The sequence below is a fragment of the Bubalus kerabau genome, chromosome 21 (assembly GCF_029407905.1).
Source record: "Bubalus kerabau isolate K-KA32 ecotype Philippines breed swamp buffalo chromosome 21, PCC_UOA_SB_1v2, whole genome shotgun sequence".
In the NCBI taxonomy this organism is placed as follows: domain Eukaryota; kingdom Metazoa; phylum Chordata; class Mammalia; order Artiodactyla; family Bovidae; genus Bubalus; species Bubalus kerabau.
In genome coordinates, this window is record NC_073644.1 from 25,509,822 (window position 1) to 25,536,638 (window position 26,817).

At 38.8% G+C, this 26,817-nt stretch overlaps 1 protein-coding gene and 1 non-coding gene across 18 annotated transcripts in view; both read right to left on the reverse strand.

The window, feature by feature from the left end:
- Positions 1-26,817, reverse strand: part of DTNA (dystrobrevin alpha) — a 317,537-nt gene that overhangs the window by 249,257 nt on the left and 41,463 nt on the right. The gene's annotated exons all lie outside the window — the stretch shown is intronic.
- TRNAY-GUA (transfer RNA tyrosine (anticodon GUA)) lies at positions 11,448-11,519 on the reverse strand. Its single transcript has one exon. It is a non-coding gene; the product is annotated as a tRNA-Tyr (tRNA).

Sequence of the window (26,817 nt, forward strand, 5' to 3'; positions counted from 1 at the left end):
TAATGAAATTGAGGGATTCTAAAGTGAAAGTGAAAGTCGCTCAGTCGTGTCTGACTCTTTGCGACCTCATGGACTCTACAGTCCATGGAATGGAGTGGGTAGCTGTTTCCTTCTCCAGGGGATTTTCCCAAACCAGGGATGGAACCCAGGTCTCCCACATTGCAGGTGGATTCTTTACTGGCTGAGCCACTAGGGAAGCCCCAGGGATTCTAAGAGATATATAATTTTATTTCAAGTTTTGTTTTTGTCTCTGTTGTTAGTGAGCCACACATATTCAGCATAAATAAATGCTACAAAAATTTTCTGGCTATGAAATTTTTTATAAAACTTGCTAATTAAAGAATATGACATATGAAAGTTTGGGACATCCCAAGTCAGCAAATGCTTCTTTGGTTTACTCATGTGCTTTGTATACATTCACATACACAAAGAGGTATAAGGCAGTATATTATTTTATTTCAGTATAAGGCAGTAGATTTATTTTATAATAGTCCTTACTTTGTTATTATTTTATAATAGTCCAAAGTAATAGTTACTTACTTTGTTATAATAGAAATCTCTATTGTACAAAACCCGTGTATCCTAAAATATCAGAAAAATAAGAGCCATTTTTTTTCAGAATATATTTTTAGAGTGAGTAATTCTCTCAATCTGTAAGCTTTAAAAAAAAAATACAATCGTGAGACCACAATTAAGTGGTCTCATTAACTTACACTATCACTAAACTGAATTATCTCAAAAGTTTTCTTTAATGAAAATCTCTTTTTATGAACAATATGCAAGTAAACCGAGTACACACAAAAACTACCCCCCAGTGATGACCTCATTAAACTTTTAAGCATGTTGAACTTAATTCCAAGTAAGGCAGCATGATGAACAGATTTTCGCCGACCAGGAAAAAAAGGGTTTATCTATGCTCAGCCTTTTGTCTCTTGCATCTCAAGACATAAAATTGATCAAAAAGAGAATTAAATTGAACTTTGGGTGTTAAATCAGAATGACAGAGATTTATCCAATTAATTTTTAAAAAGACAAAATTTTAATTAGCCACATGTGGGTATCTTATAGATTCTACTGAAATTTCCCTGGTGATATGTGACCATCAATATTTTGCTCTGAATTTATGTTCACTCATTTGCTAAAGTCCTGCACACTTTTTAGGAATTAATGATGCACTGTGCTTTGATATGTGTCTGATTTTACCATGATATAAAGATCCAGCCAGAACAGAAGACAGGAAGGAAGGAAGAACGAAGGGAAGAAGTCATGAAACTGGATACAGGGGGAGGGAAAGCCAAATAAAAAAAAGATTTCCTACGACCTTTCCTACGACCTTTACTAGTTCCATTAGTAACAATTTTTAAAAGAGAGATGGATGAAAATGAGAATAAATGTTTCCATGAGGAGTTCCACACCTCCCCAAATATCACAAATTAAATGTTTGCACTAAGGAGACAGAATTCCACATTGTTAAACATTAATTTTCTCTAATATACATAAACCCTAACCATAACGCTCAGGCTCCTAATATCACATGTCTGCAAACACGGCAGTTATTTGGGCACAATTTCAGTGATGAATTTTTTTTGGGGGGCTTGTAATACATCTCATGTATCTTGTTTCCTCAGGAAAAAATATTTATGTGCAAAATACAGAGTGTTTTCTTGGACAAAGAAGTGCTTTTTCTGGAAACCATAAAGAAATGGAAAGATCTGATTCTGGGAGCCAATTCAGGCCTTGCCCTTGTGGTGCTCTCTGACCTTGACTGATGACCTTGAATGTGCCACATGCCCTAGTAACCACCTGAGGTCTACAGACAGCCTGAATGATTTTCATCTGACTCAGAAAAGAGGAGTGTCTTCTTAAAAAATGCAAATAAAAGATAAAGCATTTAATGAGGTATCATTCATCTCCATGATACTTTGGAGTTAAAAAAAAATGATACTATGGCTTGCATCATATATACTCAAACTTTTTCTCTTGGAAACCCTAAGGAACTTGTGACTATGTGTGTTATATCTATCAATATTTACCTTATTAGAAGTTGACTTAGAAATTTAAAAAAAATATTCATAAATGTGTTTACATAACAGTGATAAACCTTTTTAAATGTAACATCAATAAGATATTTTTAAAAAGAAAATATTTTCCAAAACTAAAAAAAATGTAGTGAGAAGTAGGGCATGCTTTTACATTTTGGGAAAACTTTATTTTCTGGCTTCATAGAAAGATGATAGCTGGGTTTTCATATCTGCTTCTGCTTTCAATCTATTGCAATATGTTGTTTTGGTTGAAGAATATGAAGACACTCCAAACTTAGGCAGATGTGCAGTTTGGAATAGGCTATAGTATTTTTATAGCCTTTCAGACAATTGTGGCTATTTTTCTTTGACATGACTGAAACTCAAGTGTTGCTCCTTAAAGGTGAGTTGCTTCATGAAATCTGAAACCATATCAATGAATTTGGCATAATCCATTACACCAAATACCATGGTGTTGTTATCATTGTTTTGTTTTTTGTTTTTTTCACTCTCTTTGCATGGTAGTAAAGAAGATGATTACTAACCAGAACAGTTTGGTGCCATTGTCTTGATTTGTAATAAAATCACACCGGTTTTATCCACCATTGCTTTTTCATCATCAGTGCAATTGTCTACACAGTCAAGATGGCAAGTAATATGTTCAAGTTATTATTAAAATAGTTTTGACCTCAAAGACCCCATCAAAATGTCTAGGAGACTTCAGTTTGAGAACCACTGGCCTAAAAGGAATAGAATATAGTACGGAGGTTGAGGGAAGGCTCTGACGTTGGACAGAGTGGTGATAATGCTCACCTCATTACTGATTTCATCTCCATGAAATACTTAGCGAGTCATCACTTTTCCCACACCCTCTAAAATAGGAATAACAACAGATCTTCCCTCCCAGAGGTGTTACAAGGATTAAAGGAGACCCCTCAGCACAGTGGCTGACACATGGTAGTCTCAACCAATCTTAACTATGAGTACTAATATTTATATTATCGCTTTGCTTTGAGATCAAGAAGCAATGGTTTGAGTAACTCAGAATATCAGCTGTGTTTGCTGGCATTTGTTTATGCTGCACCAATCTAAATTTAGTTCTGCATTTCCTCTGTTGAGGACAAGCTACATGCAGATATGTATATTTTCCAACCAAGTTGAGTACAGAGATTGACAGCTTGCCCTTCATGGGCTGATTTTTTCAAATCCTCATGTAGTCAATCACAAGAAAGATTTCTCAGTAGTTAGTTATGACAAATGTGAGAGGAGATTTTGATGGGGATCCATGATCTCTGAGTCCCTGATCTGCCACCTGCCACAGCCACATGGGGAAAGAGAATATTACCAGTAGGTTACACCACGATCAGAAAGTCAGATCATAAGGAATCATGGGAATCCCATTTGCCTAAGGTCTGGAACCAACACTTTAGCAATGTCTTTCCTACAACACTTGCTCTTGTCCTAATCTCAGTCCTCCAGATTTTACCACTTTGTAGAGAAAACTGAATTCAAGTAAATAATCTCTAAGGAAAAAAGGGGGAACATCTGTATTTATCTCAATAAAGGGTGAGGTGTGCACAGGCACACGTAAGAACATATATGCTGCATTCTCACCAACAGGAATTTGGCAGAGACTCTGAGTGTTGGAAAACTGTAAGCCCATAAATTCATCTAATATCAATAAATGGGGGGGAAAGGTGGGTATTAGTGAAGGAGACCCAGGGACATTCTACCTGCCTATTTTACTCTTAGGAATATGTTTTACTGCTTCAAAGATGTATGCTTTCTCTTATTTTCCTTGTAATTATAATAGGTTCACCTGGGATATTTTTAAAATCACTTTTGATATTTACCTGAGTAGAACAGAAAAAATCTAAAATGAAACAGCTCTTAACAACAAGAAATCAATGATACAAGCTTGACTATAAGTGGCACATGCTATTTGGTCTCAATGTGGGAAAAAATCATAGGGTGTGTTAGTGATGGAACTGAAATGAAGCGTGCCCTGTTGAAAGCGAGCAGCGCCTTCTGGTTGTCCCACGTACAACCATGGACTAAGGATGGTCATATGTTCTTATTTTCATATTCAGGGTGGAAATCCAGATTTTTACAAGAAATGCTGTTAGGTAATTGAATTTAGGCTTCCCTGGTGGCTCAATGGTGAAGAATCCACCTGCCAATTCAGGAGATGAGCGTTCCATCCCTGGGTCCGGAAGATTCCCTGGAGAAGGTACTGGCTACCCACTCCAGTATTCTTGCCTCAGAAATCACCTGGATAGAGGATCCTGGCAGTCCATGCGGTCGCAAAAGAGTCGGACCCGACTTGGCGACTAAAAACAATAAAAAAACACGTTGGCAGGATTTCAGGCTACCATATTTTGGATTTCTCCAAAGACACAGTTTCATCTCCCTTCCATTTAATGGATCAATATACAGTGCCCTCCACTCATCTCTGTCACCACTCACTGGTTTGCAAGGGTGGGAACAGCGGACAGAGAGGAGCCTTGATCGCCCTCTGGTGGTTACAATGTGCCATAACAATTAGCTGAACATTCCACTCTGTTATTCATTGAAAACTTTCATATTTTGGAAATTCCCTAAAATCAATAAAGCGGACTTTAGCTATTTTATGTGATATATGAACCACGTGGTAAGTTTACTGTTAGATCATATTCGACTCTGGGATAATGGGCGACAGAAAGAAGGAGCAGGGAAATCTGAGTAAAGACTTGACACAGAATGCACAAGGGTTTCAGATCTAGCCACCAGGAAAAGAATCTAAAAAAGTTGTGCTCTAACAAAAGGCAGGGCAAGCAGTTCAAGCTGCTGGATGAAAGGTATATATTGTGCTGTATGTTTACAGATGAATGCAATGTGAAGCATCATCTTATCCACTGGCTAGAGTTGTACTTCGTAGTTACCACCTAATTTGATCCCTGTTTTAAGAATTTGATAGTAATTTTCATTTATTAATTAATGGAGAACACATTATATCCTTTTGCTTTAAAAGCTGAACTTGAAGAAAGCATTTTTAGGGTGGGGAAGGAGATACATTAATTTTGAAAAAATTAAACAGAATTTCAAATAGCTCAGTAATACGGAACTAATACAGGTTCCTGAGAAAGTTGAAAACTAGATCCCGTGACAGCCTTGTTTCACTTGGATGCCCACGTTATCTTAAAACCCTGTTCCCGAGTATTATATGCCTCTAGCTCAAATGTCAACTTTCAAGGATGGTTCCCTCTGTGTATTCATTTCCTCGCTGGTTTGCCCCTCCTTGACACACTCAGATAATTTAATGAACTGAAATACAATTGCTTTTAGAAGCTCATTACTTCATTATACTTTTGTTTTAAAAACAGTTTTTGAGTTGAGAGGATGTCAGCAAAACCAAGCAAAAGAATGTGGCTGTTGTTACAAGGTCAGCTTTTCAGAAGCTGGAGGCAGCTGCTATTGGCGTGCTGTCAAGCAATCACCCGGGGGGCAGCGGGCAACGGCAGGGCCATGAATCAGCAGTTCTGACAACACTAAATACGGTAACCCATTAAAGTGCAAGATAACAGGTACACGTGCCGCTTCAGAGAGCGCTGGAGGGGGGAATATTTCATTTCTCAGGTTTAATTAGAAGGAAATCCGGGTAGGTGTGATTAAAGCTCCGATGTGAGATCCCGTGTATGTTCCTGGGTGTGCCTGTATTGGGACCTGGATTGCCATATTTATCCAAATGGATTTCTTCTGTGGAGAAAAAGATTCAGATGGAGAGCTGAAATGTCAGAAGCTTGGTATTTCAAATGGGATACTCTTGAGCTCAAGAGGGGGTCATGTTTTAGGCTGTTCAATCCAAGAGCCACTTGTGACCACTGAGCGGTTCACGTGTGCCCCATCCAGATGAAGACGGGTTGGACGTGTAAGACACACACTGGAGTCCAGAGATACAGAACAAAAAATAATGAACCGTTTCTCTTTGATAACTTCTATTGCTTACATGTTAAAATGATAGTATTTCTGATATATTGGACTACGTGGAATATATTTATACTAATTTCATCTGTTTCTTTTTATTTCTTAATGGGGCTATTAGACAATTTAAAATGACACATGTACCTTGCACTACAATTCAACTGGACAATGCTGCTTGAGAAGATATTTGATTTGATCTCCTTCCAGTCTCTTTCATACAGATACACAAAGTGAAAGTGAAAGTGAAGTCTCTCAGTCATGTCCGACTCTTTGCAACCCCGTGGACTGTAGCCTACTAGGCTCCTCCATCCATGGGATTTTCCAGGCAAGAGTACTGGAGTGGGTTCCTTCTCCAAGGGATCTTCCCAACCCTGGGATCAAACCCACATCTCCTGCATTGTAGGCAGATGCTTTTACCGTCTGAGCGACCAGGGAAGTCACAGATACACAAACACACACACATATACACATACAGACATGCAAGGGATAAGGAGGGCGTCATGGTAGTGGGTCATTTAATAATGACAAGTTTCAAAGTTCTATTCGAGGTGTTGGTATGGAGATCTATACTAAAGGATCGTACAACATAACTCGAAGCACTGGAAGATATACTACCTTAAATCACCAATTGACCTCAACTTTAGATCCGAGGTTAAAGAGCATTTGTCATAGTTCATTTAATTCTGGTCACTTTACTAAGATTGAAAGGGACAGCCAAAGATGCTGAAAATGTTTTCCTCTCATCACTCTTTTTTTTTTTGCCATGCTATGCAGCATATGGGATTTTAGCTTCCGGGCCAGGGAACGAACCCATGCCCTCTGCAATGGGAGAGCACAGTCTGAACCACTGGACCACCAGGAACTCCCTTCTCATCACTCTTATAGAAGAACGAAATGACCTCTGTAGAAATGAACTGGTTGTACCTTCCTGATCTGTTTTAGACATAGACACTCTCAAGAAGGATTTGACTATGATTGTCCAAACTGGATCATAACACATTGGCCTATAGAACTCTGACTTAATAAGGATTTTATTAAAAGCAAAATCCAGACTTTGAGGACTTTGGAGGCCTCAAATCAAACAGATGCCAATTTGGGGTTCCAAAGTCATTCATCTCTTACCCTTAAATTCCTCTTTAATCCATTTTAACTTCAACTATTGAGTTTATTTTTAATAAACACAGCTGGAAAAGAAAGAGCTGAGCAGAGGGTTCATCGATGGTAGATGGGCCAGTGTGAAAGACTGTCCAAGGGTCTTTTTTAGTAATAAAAGGTGGTGATGTTCTTGGTTCTTGAACTTGTTGGAAGAAAGGGTGAAGTTCCTTAAATGTTTCTTCATTTAAAGCTATGCAATGTCTCCTTTTCTTCTCAAATAAACAACCTAATTTTGTCCTTCAAATTTAGAAACTGAGACAGGTTTCTGGGGAGACTTCTATTGGAGAATGGCTCATTATACACCCCTAACATCTCTTTCGAGTATTCTTCTTTCCCTAAACTGATAATATACAAAATTTTGTTGTTGTTTAGTTGCTAAGTTGTGTCTGACTCTTTGCGACCCCATGAACTGTAGCCCACCAGGCTCCTCTGTCCCTGGAATTTTCAGGGCAAAAATGTTGGAGGGGGGTTGCCATTTCCTTCTCCAGGGGATCTTCCCAACACAGGGATCAAACCCGTATCTCCTGTAGCTCCTGAGTTTTAGCTGATTCTTTACCACTGAGCCACTGGGGAAGCCCATACAAAATTTAGTGCATTCATTCAAAGTTACAGAAATGTTTTAAAGAAAATCAATACATTTATATTTTAATAATTTTTTGGATATTTTTCATATGCATGCTTTCTTACTTTAAAAAGTTGAATGTTACATTAAGTGGTAAAATATGAACACTTTCATAAGAGATCAAAACTAGACAAATACTTTTGCCACCCATTTGGGTTAATTTTTAAAAAATATTCCCAGTTTGGACAGTGAAAGGAACTGGATTCATACCACATTTAACTTTCTGACAAGTGCATTTTTTTAATCTAAGTTCTTGACAAGTGTTTCTGAGCAATATTAAAAAAAACTGACTATATTTGGAAAGCATGCAAAAGCAAGAAAAGTTTAGGCAAGCTAGGAGAAGCTTTGTAGCATAGCAATCTTATATAATCTGATACCAATGGTTGGGATTTAGAAGATGTTAAGACCACAGGTATGGAAAGATTATATAAAAGAGGCTGACTTAGTTTTTAGATAACTGCATTACAGTGTTAAAACACTTCACCATCTAATAGTTAGAATTTACTCTTGCTTTTATTTTAGATTTTATTACCAAGAAACATAACAAAAATAAGGATTCCTATATATTCTAAGATATCATGGGTTTACTCTTTCAGAGAAACCAAATAAAGAAAAACTACCATCCAGTCAAGGCTATAATTTTTCCAGTAGTAGTCATGTATGGATGTGAGAGATGGACTATAAAGAAAGCCGAGCACCAAAGAATTGATGCTTTTGAACTGTGGTGTTGGAGAAGACTCTTGAGAGTCCCTTGGACTATAAGGAGATCCAACCAGTTTATCCTAAAGATCAGTCCTGAGTGTTCATTGGAAGGACTGATGTTGAAGCTGAAACTCCAATACTTTGGCCACCTGATGTGAAGAGCTGACTCATTTGAAAAGACCTTGGTACTGGGGAAGATTGAAGGCAGGAGAAGGGGACGACAGAGGATGAGATGGTTGGATGGCATCACCGACTTGATGGATATGAGTTTTGGTAAACTCCGGGAGTTGGTAACGGACAGGGAGGCCTGGTGTGCTGTGGTCCATGGGGTCGCAAAGAGTTGGACACGACTGAGTGACTGAACTGAACTGAACACCACTGACAGCAGCTGTGACATCTGTAAAATATGGTTTGGGAAACTGGCAGGGCTTGGAAGACTTCAACATGGGGGTTAAAAGCAACTTCAGATTGCTCTCTGACCTGGAAGCACAGAAGAAAGGAGTTAATGGAGACTGACAGCTTATCTCAAGTCCTTTTAGTATGGCCTTGCCATTATCAGAGGAAGAAAAAGGACACGCTTCTCAGACAGCAAAGGTAAGATGAGCCCCTCTGTTCTCCTAAATGTGATTCCTAGCAAGAGATAAAACTGAAAGTATATAGCTTTCAAAGAAGATATGGTGTATTTAATGGAATGTTACCCAGTCATCTAAATAATGAAATATTGCCATTTGCAGCAACATGGATGAACCAAGAGATCATCATACTAAGTGTGACAAACATCATATGATATCATTTATATGTGGAATCTTAAAAAAACAATACAAATTTTATTTACAAAATAGAAATAGATTCACAGTCATAGAAAATAAACTTGTGGATAAATCAGGGATTATCATATACATACTACTATATATAAAATAGAATAACCACAAGGACATAGCACAGGGAACTATATTCAATATCTTGTAATAACCTATAATGGTAAGGGATCTGAAAAAGAATATATATAGAGAGATATATTATTTTATATGTTACCTATCTATATAACTGAATCACTTTTGCTGTACACCTGAAACATTGTCAATCAACTGCATTTCAATAAAACAAACAAAAACAAAGTATATAGCTTTCACTGGCTTCACCATGATGAACTGCTTTAATGAATGACTTACTTCACCTTTTCTAGGATTGACAGTCTGTGTTTAGCAACTAAAATTGGAAATGAACTCATGACTGAGATATGCCTAATTAAAGAAATAAAAGGAATTTATAAGTACAGCTTTATAAAAGGGATTTATTAACTGTTAAAATTTGACAATGATATAAAGCCATCCTGTAATGTGATTCCTTAAGGCACAGAATTAAGGTCAAGACCATCAAGGCCATTTGTATAACTTAGTTCTTTCATCTGCAGCAAGAGAAACAGTCAACAATTAAATATTACTGTGAGCATGTGCATTAGCATACGTGCATGTGTGCACAAGCGTGTGTAGGGTGTTTGTGTGAAGCACCATTGTCTGCTCACTTAAGGACAGAATGGAAAGTTGATAGGTTTAGGAATAAGGTAAATTGACAACTTAATTTTTTTGTATATATAAATATTGACTTTTTCCCCTGAGAGTCTATCTACTCCATGGCACATTTTAAAGACTCCTGGAAAGACTGGCCTATTCGCACTCCAACAAAACAAGAGTTTTATTGTACTCAAATGCACCAAGTTCTTAGAGAAATACTCAGGCAATCACACTTTCAGAAAAATTTACCTATTAGAATTTATTAATAATAATAGTATACTTACTAATATTTATTAATAGCAATAGTACTTATAGGAAAGAGAATACAATTTAACCAGAGTAGTGACCCTTTGAATATTTTTAGAAATTAACTGTGAAAAATTTCTATGATAAAACATGAAAATATAAGGGAAAAAACAGCTGAACTGGCAAAACGCACAAGTCTGTTTCTATATCTAAGAGTTTAAGAAGGGGACGACAGAGGATGAGATGGCTGGATGGCATCACAGACTCGATGGACGTGAGTCTGAGTGAATTCCGGGAGATGGTGATGGGCAGGGAGGCCTGGTGTGCTGTGATTCATGGGGTTGCAAAGAGCCGGACACGACTGAGCGACTGAACCGAACTAAACTGATAGTTGATTTACAGTGTTTTAGGTATACACCAAAGTGATTCAGTTCTATATATATGTATATTATATATATAATATATATATATATTCTTCTTCAGATTCTTTTCTATTATAGATTATTACAAGATACTAAACTTATAGATCTCTGTGCTATACAGTAGGTCCTTACTGTTTCTCTGTTTTACACAGAGTAGTGTGTTTCAGTTAATCCCAAATCTCTAATTTATCCATCCCCTCCTTTCCCTGGTAAACATAAGCTTGTTTTCTAAGTCTGTGAGTATTTCTGTTTTGTTAATAAGTTCATTTGTATCATTTTTTAGATTCCACATTTAAGTGGTATCATTTGTCTTCTCCGTCTCACTTAGTATGATCATCTCTAAGTCCATCCATGTTGCTGCAAATGGCATTATTTCATTCTTTTTTACGGCTGAATAATATTCCATTATATATATATATATATATATATATATATATATATATACACACACACACACACACATATACATATGTGTATATATATAATCAACACCTTCTTTATCCATTCATTTGTTGATGGACACTTAGGTTACCTTCATGTCTTGGCTACTATAAACAGTACTACTATGAACATTGGGGTACACATATCTTTTCAATTAGAACTTTTACCTTTTCTGGATATATGCCCAGGAATGGGATTGCTGGATCATATGGTAACTTTACTTTTAGTTTTCTAAAGTGAAGTTTCTCAGTCGTGTCCGACTCTTTGCAACCCCGTGGACTGTAGGCCTACCAAGCTCCTCAGTCCATGGAATTTTCCAGGCAAGAGTACTGGAGTGGGTTGCCATTTCCTTCTCCAGGGGATCTTCCCAACCCAGGGATTGAACCTGGGTTTCCTGCACTACAGGCAGATGCTTTACCATCTGAGCCACCAGGGAAGGGGCTTAGTTTTCTAAGGAACTTCTATACTATTCTCCATGGAGAAGGAAATGGCAAACCACTCCATTATCCCTTCCTGGAAAATCCCATGGACAGAGAAGCCTGGTGGGCTGCAGTCCATGGGGTCGCAAAGAGTTGGGCACAACTGAGCAACTAACACACACATATTCTTCTCCATAGTGTTTGTACCAATTTACATTCGTACAGAGTCATTTCCTAAGTGAAAATATCCTCCCTGTCAATTCACAGCAGCTGTATCAGCTATTTGAGAATATCGAGCTGGAAGATCACTGTCCAATCACAAAAAGAAAATTATGTACATCAACCAGGTGAATGACTGAGGCCACCCAAGCCCATAACCAAGCCCATAATCAAGTCCACAGTCCCTTGCTGAGCCACCTCCCTAACCCAGACTTCCTCTCTGTGTAACACTCCGAATGCTGGTGTTAGAAAATATCTGTAACAGCCTCTAATACCTGACAAGGAAAGTCCTCCAACCCTTTCACACAGTTTAAGATAAAACTCAAACAGCATTAGCAAGTCTGGGTAAGTGCAAACTGAAGTGGCCAATGTACCTGAAGACATGTTATCATGGGTATTTAGTTCAAAACTGTTTGCAATTCCAGCATGGATTCCACAGTGGTACTTTAAAAATCCTTAGGGTTATGTGGTTTTTCCTTGTCCTTTTATTCAAACAAACCATTAATTCACTGGAGAGAATCAAGCCTCAACTACAGCACTTGCCATGAAGACAATCAGGAAACACCTCCAACATTCTCTGTGAATCACAGAGCCTGCCAGAAGAGCAACTAATGTGCCTAGAAAATGCAGCAGTAACCACTAAAAATGCTAGCTGTAAATCTAGGCAGAGAGCATAAATGTGAAAAGGTAAGGCCAGGAAGAATTTTATTTTTAGCAATCAACAGGTAGGAAGCTTACTCTTATTTTCATCTTTTCTGATAGAATATAATTATAAGAATATACAAAAAGCGTAAGTAAAGGTAGAGTACAGAAATGATCATGGGGGTATACAGTGTCAAGAACTTTACACGTGAAACCCTTAATGACATATTATCCACTTATGGGGTTTGGATGTAAATCCTGGACTCTTGTAAGGAACAATATTTTTTTAGAGGAACTGTTCTAGATTCAGGCTTAATCATTTAAAAAAAATTAATTGCTCTGCTTGACAATGTGGGTCATTAGAAAGTACCAAAATAAGGTTATTCTTATCCATTTTCAGAAAACTTATTCATGCATTTATGTATTTATTATGAGCACTGCAGCTCATGGTGCAAAGTTATGAACTCCGGAAAATACAATAATAAATTGGACCTGGACTCTGTCCCCAGTAGCATAGAGGTCTTGTAGAGTAGTGAAGACACTACTCATTACTCAGACTCATGAAGTAATCACCTGTAATGCAGCGTCAAAAGCACCAAGAGCCAGAGGAGAGATGCACTTATGGTATTTGGATTTAAGAAGACGAATAAAACTGGAAGAGGTTGGTCCTGTTGTGGGCCATCACTAAGAAATGTCATTTGAAGGTAGCACTGGACTTCCCTGGTGGTCCAGTGGTTAAGAATCCACCCGCCAGTGCAGGGGACATGGGCTGGATCCCTGCTCTGGGATGATTCCCCGTGCCTGGGGCAGCTGACACTGTGCGCGGCAACTACAGAGACTGCAAGCCTGGATCCCGTGCTCCCAACAAGAGAAGCACACACACCGCAACATGAGTAGCCCGCATGCAGCAACAAGACCCAAGCACAGCCATGAATAAATTAAAATTTTTAAAAAGACATAGCATGGTGCCTGGTGCTTAGAAAAATAAACGCAGCATGGCTCCCTCTACATGCTGGTGCTTATGAACACTTATAGGATTAATAAATGAATGAATAAAAAGATATTGGAGGGATGAAGGGGCACAGTGCCTGGCACACACCAGTTATCGACAGACGATTCTTGAACTGAAGTGCAGAATTAGAGGAAGGACATTTTAGTCAAGGAAATAAGTCAACATTGGAGCATCTAGGACAGTGGGCAGGATTATGTAGGGGAAACAAATAGGAATGGGGCTTCAGAACATTGGGGCTGGACCTAGAGATGATCTCATTAAGTGTAGTAAGTCAGGCAGAGGAAGGCAAATATCAGATGATATTGCTTCTAGGTGGAATCTAAAATATGACATGAACCTATCTATGAAACAGAAACAGACCCACAAACATAGAAAACAATATGTTGGGATTTATTTAATACATATTTAATACATTGGGATTAACGTATACATAATACTATATCTGGGGCTTTCCAGGTGGCACTAGTGGTAAATAGCCTGCCTGCCAGTGCAGGAGACATGAGACGCAGGTTCGATCCCCGGGTTGGGAAGATCCCCTGGAGGAGGGCATGGCCACCCACTCCAGTATTCTTGCCTGGAGAATTCCCATAGACAGAGGAGCCTGGAGGGCTACAGTCCATAAGGTTGCAAAGAGTTGGACATGACTAAAGCGACTTAGCATGCATGCACACACTACTATATTTAAGACAGATGAACAAGGACCTATTGTATAGCACTGAGAAATCTACTCAATATCTTGTAGTAATCTATAATGCAAAAGGATCTGAAAAATGATATATCTATAACACATATATGTGAGTGTGCATGTATAACTAAATCATTTTACTATACACCTGAAGCTAACACATTATAAATCAACTACACTTCAACTTAAAAAAAAAAAGAAGGAAAATATCCACCAAACCAGAAACAGCAACAAAAAAGCATGGGGCTAAATCACACAGAATCTAGTCAATGCGGCTGGATGGTATTAGATGAATGAGCACTGATAGTTTCACAGCTACTGCAAGACACAGTCCAAACTCCTTGACCTAAATCCCAGGGCTTTCTGAGATCTGGTGCCTGCCCACGTCTCCAGCCTTCTCTGTTACTCCCCTCTCCATTCATGCTGGACTCTATTCAGTTCCTCAATAAATAGCATTTTTTTTTTCACCTCCTAGTATTACATGTACTTTTCCTTCTGGTAATCTTTCCATTTTTGTCCTTCTTCTGCCCCCTCTGTCTGGCTAACTTTTACTTACCCCTAGGTCTCAGCTTTACCATCACTTATTCCAGGAAGCCTACCTGCTCTCTGGACCAGGCTGGCTCCCATTTCTATGCTGTCCCCTTGATCCTGTACCTCTCCTGGTGCCTTATTTTAACTGCCTGTCCATTGTCAGTCTTCCCTGTTTGTGGTAGGCTCTTCCAATACAGAGACCTTGTATCTGGGAGCTGTAGTCCCAGGACTTAGCTCAATTTCTATAATACTCATTAAATGAATTTGTTGACTGAATGAAACCGTCAAGTCCAGACATGAGTGCTAGGAATGTTCATCTGACTGGAGTATATTCCATATTATTGGATCAGGGGAATTCAGGCTTTAAAAAATAAAAGTGGCTGGCCATGGTGTATGGTCATTAAAATGTCATAAAAATTCAATAGCAACAATGAACATTGACTGCTTACCATGCCAAGCACTGTGTTAATTACTTTCTAAGCATTATCTCATTAGTCCTCAGAGTAGTCTTATGAGGAAGGCAATAAGGAAATGAAATCATAAATACAATTTTGCATAAATAAAATCTGACCACTTTACAAAAACACTGTACTATTTGTAGTTCTTGCTACCACAGCTCCCAAGATAATATATGAAATACCTAAAGAGAATTGGGAGGTACCTGCATAAAGACAGATTAGAAAATACTGAGTATTAAAAAGAAGATCTGAAGTGTAAAAGCTTTGAATGATCTGGAATAGATAATAACAAACTTATCCACTGGAAATTCACTGAAACTTCAGAAAGGTTTAAGACCCCTAAGAATGTATTCAATATTATGAGGACTAGGTTGAAAATGGAATGCAATTTTTAAACATTCTAATGACTCATAAATCCTGGAGTTGTAATAAATTACTAATGGACATTAGGATTTAGAGGCAAATTCTTAATCTGATAGTAAGAAGAATAACTACATTCTTTCATAACACATCTCCTGGTATCACTGTAACAGAAGGGAAAAAAACACATGTTTTTAACAGACCCAAGAGTCTGATTCAATGCACTAACTTTGTGCTCTTTACTGACAATAGAACAGATCTTCATAAATACTCAACTGTAGCAGCTTTTTCATGTAGGCCTGGTATAGAATCTGTCTCCAAACTCTATAAATATTCATTGAATACTAGGAGTGACCAGGAGTGCCACAGGCTAAGTAAGAACCTGAATTTTCATTCTATTTTGAGGTAGAGACATTGGCTCCAAACCCCAAAGATGATTAAGAGGATCTAAAAAGGAAAGAGCATCTAATTACCACCATTACTATAAAAAGACCGTGTCCCAGGGGCGGTGCAGGAGCAGAGCAGGTGTGTACAAGTGGGGAAAACAACACACACCCACACACCTCTTTCAGTGCTTTCTCTTGATCCATGGAACTGGAACTTCACCCTTGACATAGAATGAAGAGTTCATCTGACTCAGTTTTTCTGCTCGTAGTTCATTTTTAGTGCTTTGGCAGTAAATTCAGGTGCTTGGAAGGTCGACGTCTTCTCTTCAAACACTTTGCTTTTAGGACGTGAGGATGTTCGCTTTGTGTTCCAAGGGCCAGAATACAGTGTAATCTGAGATTTGGCTTGGCTGTGCTGGGCAGTGGGGAATCTTTTAAAAAATGTAAGACTCCTTTGACTCTCAAATTCTCCTGTGTAATTAACCTTATCTAAAACTTTGAGCCCGGCACCCTATATATTTTTTTTTTTTTTGAAGAGTAAGAAATACCAGTTTTGAGATAAGTGAAGTAATCAAATACCTGACTGGATTTATAAAGAGCACCGTGGAATCTGAAAGCAAACTTTATGTGATTTTTATATTCCTAGCCGACCTTCACATACAAGCTAGTGTCAAGACAACAAAGTTAATTTACAAGATTTTTCAATTTCCTATGGTTGCTTTGGATTACTCACAGCATAATCTTGGAGTAAGGTATCTACATGACAGGAAAGAGCAGGGGAAAAACAAAGAAATGTCTTTAAAGATTATTGGAAAAGTGTTTTTATACACGATGGGGCATTTGTTAAAGAGAAAAGTAAAGACCATCACACCAGACACAAAATGAAAATGCAAGATTATAAACATCCATGTGCTTGGCAGAAACGAGCAAAAACCTCTTTGTAAAAGTCACACTTAGTCTCTGAGTTTGTTCTCTCCAAAGATCAATAGGCCATCAAAGAATTTTATCCATGGATTTGTAGCACTAACAGCACATTTTGGGTAAAAATTATTCAAATTACTTGAAATGGAAACATTTCACACAGGTAAAAGTCACTGCCAGAAGAATCCCAGAAATGAGGCTCTATCTTTAGAGACAGGGAACCTACTGGATGTATTTCACTGATTGTGGGTATAACATCCACGAAAGAATTCTGCTAAAGATTCACAGCCATTCTTACTTGTGCAAAGAAACCAATTTGCAGACTTATCAATTCCTAAGATCATAATATACCTTTGCCCAGATTGTCTTAAAAGCTGATGGATAAACACTGACATAGCCCTCCTAACATCTCTGGGAAATCACTGTGATGTGCATATTCAAGATGATAAATACAGACAGAGATAAATTTGCAAGCCAAGAACTAATGAGAAATGGAGGAGAGCAGAACAGAATTCAGGAGCATCATATTTCCAGTCCTCGGTACAGAGCCTTCTTATCTCCAAAGAAATTCTAATAAAGGCCTGGGCCATTACAACTGACTCTGAAATAGGAGAACACTAGCTTCAAGGATAAAGATTAAACACTATTACTGTATTTGGATTACTTCCTAAGACATTAAATTGAAAAATTATACCAAAACACACAGTACCACGTTAAGAAGATACTAAAGATGGTCCAAAATTTACTTTTAAAAATTTTTTATGGGTAAAATATTTGGACTCTAAAGGTACATTTACACACACATATAAACACACACAAAAATAAAAAGTCCTCCACTTTAATTATGTAATTTGTCTGATTAATTTCTTGAAGACAAAGAGAAACGGAAATAGAACATAATCTAGAATGAGTTTTGAAGAACCTCAAGAATTTGGCCAAACTTTAAATATCAATTATTTGACTGATCTTTAAGCATATCTTCTGTGTTGGGATGAAACTTCTAAAAATATCTGAAAGGAGCAAAACTAAATATTTTGAAAGGTCTACATTGAGTAGTGAAAGTGAAAGTGTTAGTCGCTCAGTTGTGTCCAACTCTTTGCGACCCATGTACTATAGCCTGCCAGGCTCCTCTGGCCATAGGATTCTCCAGGCAAGAATACTGCCATTCCCTTCTCCAGGGGATCTTCCCAGCCCAGGGATCAAACCCGTGTCTCCTGCATTACAGGCAGATTCTTTACTGTCTCAGCCTCCAGTAGTAGAGTCTTTAAGGGCATTTCAAAGAGAATAAGCATTCAGAACAGAACCAGAAAATTCGATTGCTGCCAATGCCCTTCTGCTCCAATCTCCCTCTTACCCAAAACATGTGTTTCAAGTCCTTCCATCTATTCTGCCTCCGTCTTGTTCTAAACCACTGCCCTGGTTTAGTCATCTTATTTGGATGATTTGAAATAGCCTCCTTTGGTAACCATAAGTTTATTTTCTATGTCTCTGAGACAATATCTGTTTTGTAAATAAGTTCATTTGTATCATTTTTTTACATTCCAAATATAAGCAATATCACATGACATTTGTCTTTTTCTGTCTGACTTACTTCACTGAGTACAATAATCTCTAGGCCCACCCATGTTGCTGCAAACGGCATTGCTTCATTCTTTTTTAATGGCTGAGTAATATTTCATATGTATAAAAGGAGAAAGAGAGGAGGAGGAGGAACTAATTAAAAGTGTGGGATTAAAATATACACACTACTATATTTAAATAACCAACAAGGGAACTAAACTTAATATCTTTAATAACCTATAATGGAAAGAATAAAAAAAGAACATATATGCTTATATGTACAACTGAAACACTTTGCTGTACACGTGAAACTAACACAACATTGTAAATCAACTATGTTTTAATAAGAATTAAAAATAATACAAATGAAATAGCTTCCTAGACTTTCTACTTCCACTCTTATTCCAATTCATTCTTCACAGAAAGTAGGAATGCTCTCTTAAAGTGAACATATGATCACATCAATCCTTTTCCTTCAGGATCCTTCTCACTGGCTTTTCATTGTGCCTGCAGAAAAGAGCAAAAAGGCTGAACATATTACAGGCACCTTGATTGGTACAGTCTTTGCCTACTTTTCTAGTCCAACTTGAACCATAACCACCCAGTTCCTCTGCATACCTGTTACGCTAGCCTTTTTTGTGCTCTTGAATGTATCAAAACAGATCCTTTGAACCTGATGTTTTCCCGATCTGCAAAAATGTGTCTAACACCTAACTCTTCTCTTTGCTAAATTTTACTCATCCTTCACTCACACTCATGTGATAACTTACACTCACCTAGATCTGGACATCCTAGAATGTGAAGTCAGGTGGGCCTTAGGAAGCATCACTATGAAACAAAGCTAGTGGAAGTGATGGAATTCCAGTTGAGCTATTTCAAATCCCGGAAGATGATGCTGTGAAAGTGCTGCACTCATTATGCCAGCAAATTTGGAACACTCAGCAGTGGCCACAGGACTGGAAAAGGTCAGTTTTCATTCCAGTCCCAAAGAAAGGCAATGTCAAAGAATGCTCAAACTACCGCACAATTGCACTCATCTCACATGCTAGAAAAGTAATGCTCAAAATTCTCCAAGCCAGGCTTCAGCAATATGTGAACCATGAACAACTTCCAGATGTTCAAGCTGGTTTTAGAAAAGACAGAGAAACCAGAGATCAAATTGCCAACATCTGCTGGATCATCAAAAAAGCAAGAGAGTTTCAAAAACACATCTGTTTCTGCTTTATTGACTATGCCAAAGCCTTTGACTGTGTGGATCACAATAAACTGTGGAAAATTCTGAAAGAGATGGGAATACCAGACCACCTGACCTGCCTCTTGAGAAATCTGTATGCAGGTCAGGAAGCAACAGTTAGAACTGGACATGGAACAACAGACTGGCTCCAAATAGGAAAAGGAGTACGTCAAGGCTGTATATTGTCACCCCTCTTATTTAACTTATATGCAGAGAACATAATGAGAAACACTGGGCTGGAGGAAGCACAAGCTGGAATCAAGATTGCTGGGAGGAATATCAATAATCTCAGATATGCAAATAGCACCACCCTTATGACAGAAAGTGAAGAAGAACTAAAGGGCCTCTTGATAAAAGTGAAAGAGGAAAGTTAAAAAGTTGGCTTAAAGCTCAACATTCAGAAAACTAAGATCATGGCATCCGGTCCCATCACTTCATGGCAAATAGATGTGGAAACAGTGGAAACAGTGGCTGACTTTATTTTTTTGGGCTCCAAAATCACTGAGGATGTTGATTGCAGCCATAGAATTAATAGATGCTTGCTCCTTGAAAGGAAAGTTATGACCAACCTAGATAGCATATTAAAAAGCAGAGACATTACTTTGCCAACAAAGGTCCGTCTAGTCAAGGCTATTGTTTTTCCAGTAGTCATGTATGGATGTGAGAGTTGGACTATAAAGAAAGCTGAGCGCCGAAGAATTGATGCTTTTGAACTGTGGTGTTGGAGAAGACTCTTGAGAGTCACTTGGACTGCAAGGAGATCCAACCAGTCCATCCTAAAGGGGATCAGTCCTGGGTGTTCAATGGAGGGACTGATGCTGAAGCTGAAACTTCAATACTTTGGCCACCTGATGCAGAGAGCTGACTCATTTGAAAAGACCCTGATGCTGGGAAAGATTGAGGGCAGAAGGAGAAGGGGACGACAGAGGATGAGATGGTTGGATGGCATCACCAACTCGATGGACATGGGTTTGGGTGGACTCTGGGAGCTGGTGATGGACAGGGAGGCCTGGCGTGCTGTGGTTTATGGTATTGCAAAGAGTTGGACATGACTGAGTGACTGAACTGGACTCATCCTTTAGGTTTCATTGACAATGTTATTATCTCAGAAGGAGCTTCCTCTGATGGCTTCAAAGAATTTAGTTTACCCTACTGCTTTTTTTCATAGCCTCTATTTGTTTCCATCATATAGTTTCATTCATTTGTTCATGCCTTTAGGCATGCATTTATTCAACAATTATTGCTGAGTGTCTACTATGCACCAAGCACTGTTTTAGGAGCCATGGAGGCATAGTCTATGCTCTCATGGAGCTATATCACTTTGTAATTGTACATTTATTTGCCTGTTTATTTGATGTCTATCTTGTCTTTGGAGCTTCCCTGGTGGCTCAGTGGTAAAGAATCTGCCTGCCAATGCAGGAAATACAGGTTTGATCTCTCTGTTGGGAAGATCCCCTGGAGAAGGAAATGGCAACCCACTCCAGTATTCTTGCCTGGGAAAATCCCATGGACAGCGGAGCCTGGAGGGATACAGTTCATGGGGTCGTAAAAGAGCTGGACATGACTTAGTGATTAAACAGCACCACCAACAAAATCTTTTCTTTTAGACTGTGACCTCTATGAGGCCAAATAATACAAAAGGTAAACAGGTTCAGTTTAGTTCAGTCACTCAGTTGTGCCCGACTCTTTGTGACCCCATGAATCGCAGCACGCCAGGCCTCCCTGTCCATCACCAACTCTCGGAGTTCACTCAGACTCATGTCCATCGAGTCAGTGATGCCATCCAGCCATCTCATCCTCTGTCGTCCCCTTCTCCTCCTGCCCCCAATCCCTCCCAGCATCAGAGTCTTTTCCAATGAGTCAACTCTTCGCATGAGGTGGCCAAAAGACTGGAGTTGCAGCTTTAGCATCATTCCCTCCAAAGAAATCCCAGGGCTGATCTCCTTCAGAATGGACTGGTTGGATTTCCTTGCAGTCCAAGGGACTCTCAAGAGTCTTCTCCAACACCACAGTTCAAAAGCATCCATTCTTTGGCGCTCAGCTTTCTTCACAGTCCAAATCTCACATCCATACATGACCACAGGAAAAACCATAGCTTTGACAAGACGGACCTTTGTGGGCAAAGTAATGTCTCTGCTTTTCAATATGCTATCTAGGTTATCTGGGTTGGTCATAATTTATCTTCCAAGGAGTATGCGTCTTAATTTCATGGCTGTAGTCACCATCTGCAGTGATTTTGGAGCCCCCCAAAATAAAGTCTGACACTGTTTCCACTGTTTCCCCATCTATTTCCCATGAAGTGATGGGACCAGATGCCATGATCTTCGTTTTCTGAATGTTGAGCTTTAAGCCAACTTTTTCACTCTCCTCTTTCACTTTCATCAAGAGGCTTTTTAGTTCCTCTTCACTTTCTGCCATGAGCATGGTGTCATATTGCATATGTGTAAAGAGGTTATTGCCTATTAAATGTCTCACAATTCCATACTGATAAAGCTAGCCCTAGAAGCCTGTCCCCAGTAGTTGGTGCTTTTTTTCACTTTAAGAAACATATGAAATTGTAGGTGTGGCAAAGACCACTAGTGTTCTCTTCCTCCTTGGGAACACAGCTTGCTACATTTCCCAGACTTCCTTTCACTTTAAACACATGGTTAAGTTTTAGCTAATGGGATGTGAACAAAAGTGAAGCCCTATCTCGTAAGGCTTTATGTGCTCATTCAAGCTTTTTGTTTGCACTCCCGTTGGCTGGAAACAGAGGACTCTAATTTAAGAGGACAGAAGAACTCTAATATGAAATGGGCCTGGTTCCCTGAATCACCACATCGAAGAAAGCCACTAAGAACACTTATTCAAACCGAACTACATGAAGGATAAATCTGGAGCTTTATTTGTAATACTGGCAAATATTACTACTAATGAATTTGTTATATATGTGCTATTCTAAAAACATTAGAATATTGGGATATTAAACAAAGGGGCCTTGGGTTTCCCAGGTGGCTTAGTGAGTACAGAGTCTGTCTGCAATGCAGGAGACAAATGAGATACAGGTTCCATTCCTGAGTGGAGAAGATCCCCTGGAGGAGGGCATGGCAACCCACTCTAGTATTCTTGCCTAGAGAATCCCATGGACAGTTGAGCCTGGAGGGCTATAAGTCTATAGGGTTGCAAAAAGTCAGAGACGACTGGAACAACTGAGCGCACATGCATGCAACCAACGAGGCTACTGTGTATTATCCCCATTTTGAATACTGCATGTATTTCCTAGAGAAGGCCAGAGGTAGCTGGAATGGAGAGGGTCTGCTATATTCCTACAGTTAATATCCCTTTAACAAAGCCTAAAGTAGTTCTCCTCTTCCTGCAGTCAACAGTAATTCTCAATTACCTGCCCACACTGCAGAGTGGGATTAATAACACTCTCAACCTTTGCCAGTTTTCTGAACAGACTCAGAAACCACATGCAAATCTTATTAGCAGTAAAAAGCACTACCTACCAGGTACATTCAGGGTTTCCTCCAAGTGCTTAATATTGAGGATAATAAACCCAACAAAAAAAATCACACCATTCATTTAACTAAGGTCTTCACACAATGTGAAAATCTCCAAAGGTCTTCCAGAATCAGTATCTACAGGCAAGAGCTTGGGCTTCACAATAATCTCTACTTCTGAGATAACTCCTACGTGATGTCAAAAAGCCGTTAATAAATAAGTTTGAGAAACTCAGGAAAATATTGAATTTTCATCCAGTGTGAAAGTGATCATAATTAGCACATCCAGTTCACAACCTCCCAAATACATACTAAAAACTCCTAAAGGGCAACAATTTAAAGAATGAATTTACCATTTTGAAAATAAATTCAAATACTTAGCATATATTAAAATATGCACAAGCAACATTAGAAGGAATGTGATGAGCTGTTCTGAAGCTTATGTCTTTTTATATTTACTGAATAAAGGATTCATTGTGCACAGGTCCAAACAGTCTGGCAAGCTGCAGCCATGCTCGGAAACACTAATGCCAGATACATTTTATATCCATATTAGGCTGAAGAAAAAAGACGGGTTGAAGTGAACTACAAATGATGGTTTTCTTTTGCTCAAACTTTTCATACAATTTTAAAATGAGGTGCCAAATCATGTATTTCTAGAATACTCCTGATGATCATCAGTACACAAAACAATAGTGACTAAACCAAACCTACAACTTGAAAATAAAGTTAGAGATGTTCAAGTGACAGTAAATCCTGGGAGAGCCTTTTAGCTCCCTGGTAGGGTTTAGGATACATTTCAGAGTCTGTCATTCCAGAAAGTCTTTTGAAATGATGACCATGCTTAAGCTGGAATGTTAAAAACATTATTTCATTAACTGCCATGTAATTTTATTCTCTACATACCTCAGCTAATAAATACAGAGATTATAAATAGCTGTAAATATTTAAAATTTAAATGATGTAAATAGATGTAAATAATTAACGTTCACAAAAATATCCTTTGGATCATAGTACTTTCACCTCCAAATCGTGTTCCATGAATCATTCAGCTCTGTGACTGTTTGGATCCTCTAATCTTTCTTTCTCTATAGTTTTAGTCGATCTGTATTTCCATTGCTTATTAAGAACTCTGCTTGAGGATGAACAGGAGAATGTGTGTGTGCTCCATTGCTATGTCTTGTCTGACTCTTTGCGACCTTGTGGACTCTAGCTGGCCAGACTCCTCTGTCGGTGGGATTCTCCAGGCAAGAATACTGGAGTGGGTTGCTATTCCATCCTCCAGGGGATCTTCCCAACCCAGGGATCGAACCCACATCTCCTACATTGGCAGGCAGATTCTTTACTACTGCACCACCTGGGAAGCTTCAAATAGGATAATGAAAAGATATAAATGGACTAACAATCTAGGGACGGAAGGCAGAAACTACTTACTCAAATGAGGTTTGGCTTATTTGTGGATTCTGAATGTCTGTTATTCCTATTTTCTATTATCCCCCATAATCACATTAGCCATCATAAAAGTGATAGATAATCTAGAGAAGAAAATCTAATATACAGTTGAAGAAAGATACACTATTTGATGAGTTGTAGCATTTTGTTCACGCAGTATAGGCTTGGGTGACATGAGTGTACAATGTTTACAGTTATATAACCTCTCTGTTTAATCTGTGCTCAATCGCTTCAGTCATGTCTGACTCTTTGTGACCCCATGGACTGTAATGTAGCCCACCAGGCTCCTCTGTCCATGGGGATTCTCCAGGCAAGAATACTGGAGTGGGTTGCCATGCCTTCCTTCAGGGGATCTTCCTGACCCCCAGGAATCGAACTTAGGTCTCCTGTGTTGCAGGCAGATTCTTTACCGCTGAGCTACGAGGGAGATATATATATATATACACATACATATATACACAAAATGCCTTATATAAAGATGATGCTTAATGATCAATGGGAATTTAACAAATCATGTTTTGGAGGAATACACAACCTGATGATTGTGCATTACATATTTTTATTAAGATTTAACATTGGCAACTGAGTCAAAAATGTAGAGCAGAAAACGTAATCCCAGTTTTAAAAAAGACAGCCCCCATCATTTAATCTAAAATATGGACAAAATTGGGGTAATGGTCAGATATTTCTGGCCAATGACCTAATCAGTGAAACTGTGGATCTTGGAGATACTGATGCCAGCATTTCTGGTTCACTCAGTGAATATACAAAACTTCTGCAGAGAACAATACAGACAAAATGGGTTTCATTAAAGACACAATCCAAACTCATTAGTACATGTTTGAGGACTCTCTTGCCATAAAGTGTTTAAATTCAGGAGCTAGAGATGAGCTACTATCATTTGAGAGTGATTCTTGTAGAAATAAGACATAAACAAAATAAGATATAAGTAAGTGGTTCTAGGAGGACTTCCTCGGTGGTCCAGTGGCTGACTCCACACTCCTAATGTAGGGGGCCTGGGTTTGATTTCTAATCAGGGAACTAGATCCCACATTCTGCAACTAAAGGTCCCTCATGCCACAGTGAGGATGGAAGATCTCGTGTGCTGCGACTAAGACCCAGAGCAGCCAAATAAACAAATAAATATTAAAAATAAAATACATATGGGACAATTAAAAGATAAATAAATGAATGGTTCTTATCACAAAATAAGAACATGCTTATGCAAATCATCTACTCTCTAATGAGTGCTAATTTTGAAAATTAAACTAACATCCTGCATTCTTCTAATATTGCTGTGTCAAAATATTGGGGGCACATGTTTCACCACCAGGATGAGAAAACATGGGTTCTGACTGTGGTTAAAAGCACCAGTGGTAAACATAAGAGGGGCTATCCTGCCAATCTGCTTTGAAGTTACATATTCATTCTACCCCAAGTTAAAAGAATGTTGCTAGAAATAGTCACCAAATTCTTTTTTCCTCCCTGGGCTAGGCTCCAGCCCAACCTAATATCAAGAGATGTTCTGTAACAGCCTGAGTTATGGCATGCAAGTTCCTGGCATGGATTCCAGGCTCAGCAAGTTTGGGACTGGGTTGTACTGCTGTGACGTTTCTGGGAGGGTTTGAGGCAAAGCGACTCAGCGCTGCAGCCAAGGCAACATGACTCCCCAGGAAAGCCAGCCTGAAGTCAAGTGGAATGTGCAAGCTGTTTTCCTGTCAGGAGACTGAGTTCCCTCCGCTGAAGTGGTGAGATCTTGTACTTGAATTGCATTTAAGAGTTTTAAATAGCGAAGAAGGGTGCTCATTCTCAAACTCTCTTAGAGTCCCTTGGAATACCAACACAGAGGGTGGGAGCTCCCTATGCACACCCACATTCTACTTGGGTAAACATCGAGGGGGACCTCAGGGCAGCCCCAAGTGCCTTCATTCTTGTCCTGATGTCACTTTTGATTTTGCTCTGGGATGACCCAGAGGGCTCCTGGAAGCTGCAGTGGACCCTTACAGATTCTGTTGTTGTGGAAAGGATGTGGTGTCTTCATTTGAAAACTTCTGCCAACCGTAAAAGCACCTCATGTTCAGTCAATTGTGTCTGACTCTTTGAAACCCTATGGACTGTAGTCTGCTAGGCTCCTCTGTCCATGGAATTTTCCAGGCAAGAATACTGGAGTGGGTTGCCATTTCCATCTCCAAAAGAACCTCATATCTGGTGGATAATCAATATATCTTACTTGAAAGGCATCTATAAAGTATTAAATGAGAATTCTGAATTTAGTACAAGATTTTTATAGCAATGAAACTAGGACCAATACTAATGCTTATTTGATGCACTATGATTCACCAGGATTTTCCTCTATGTGACTATTTTTTAGGA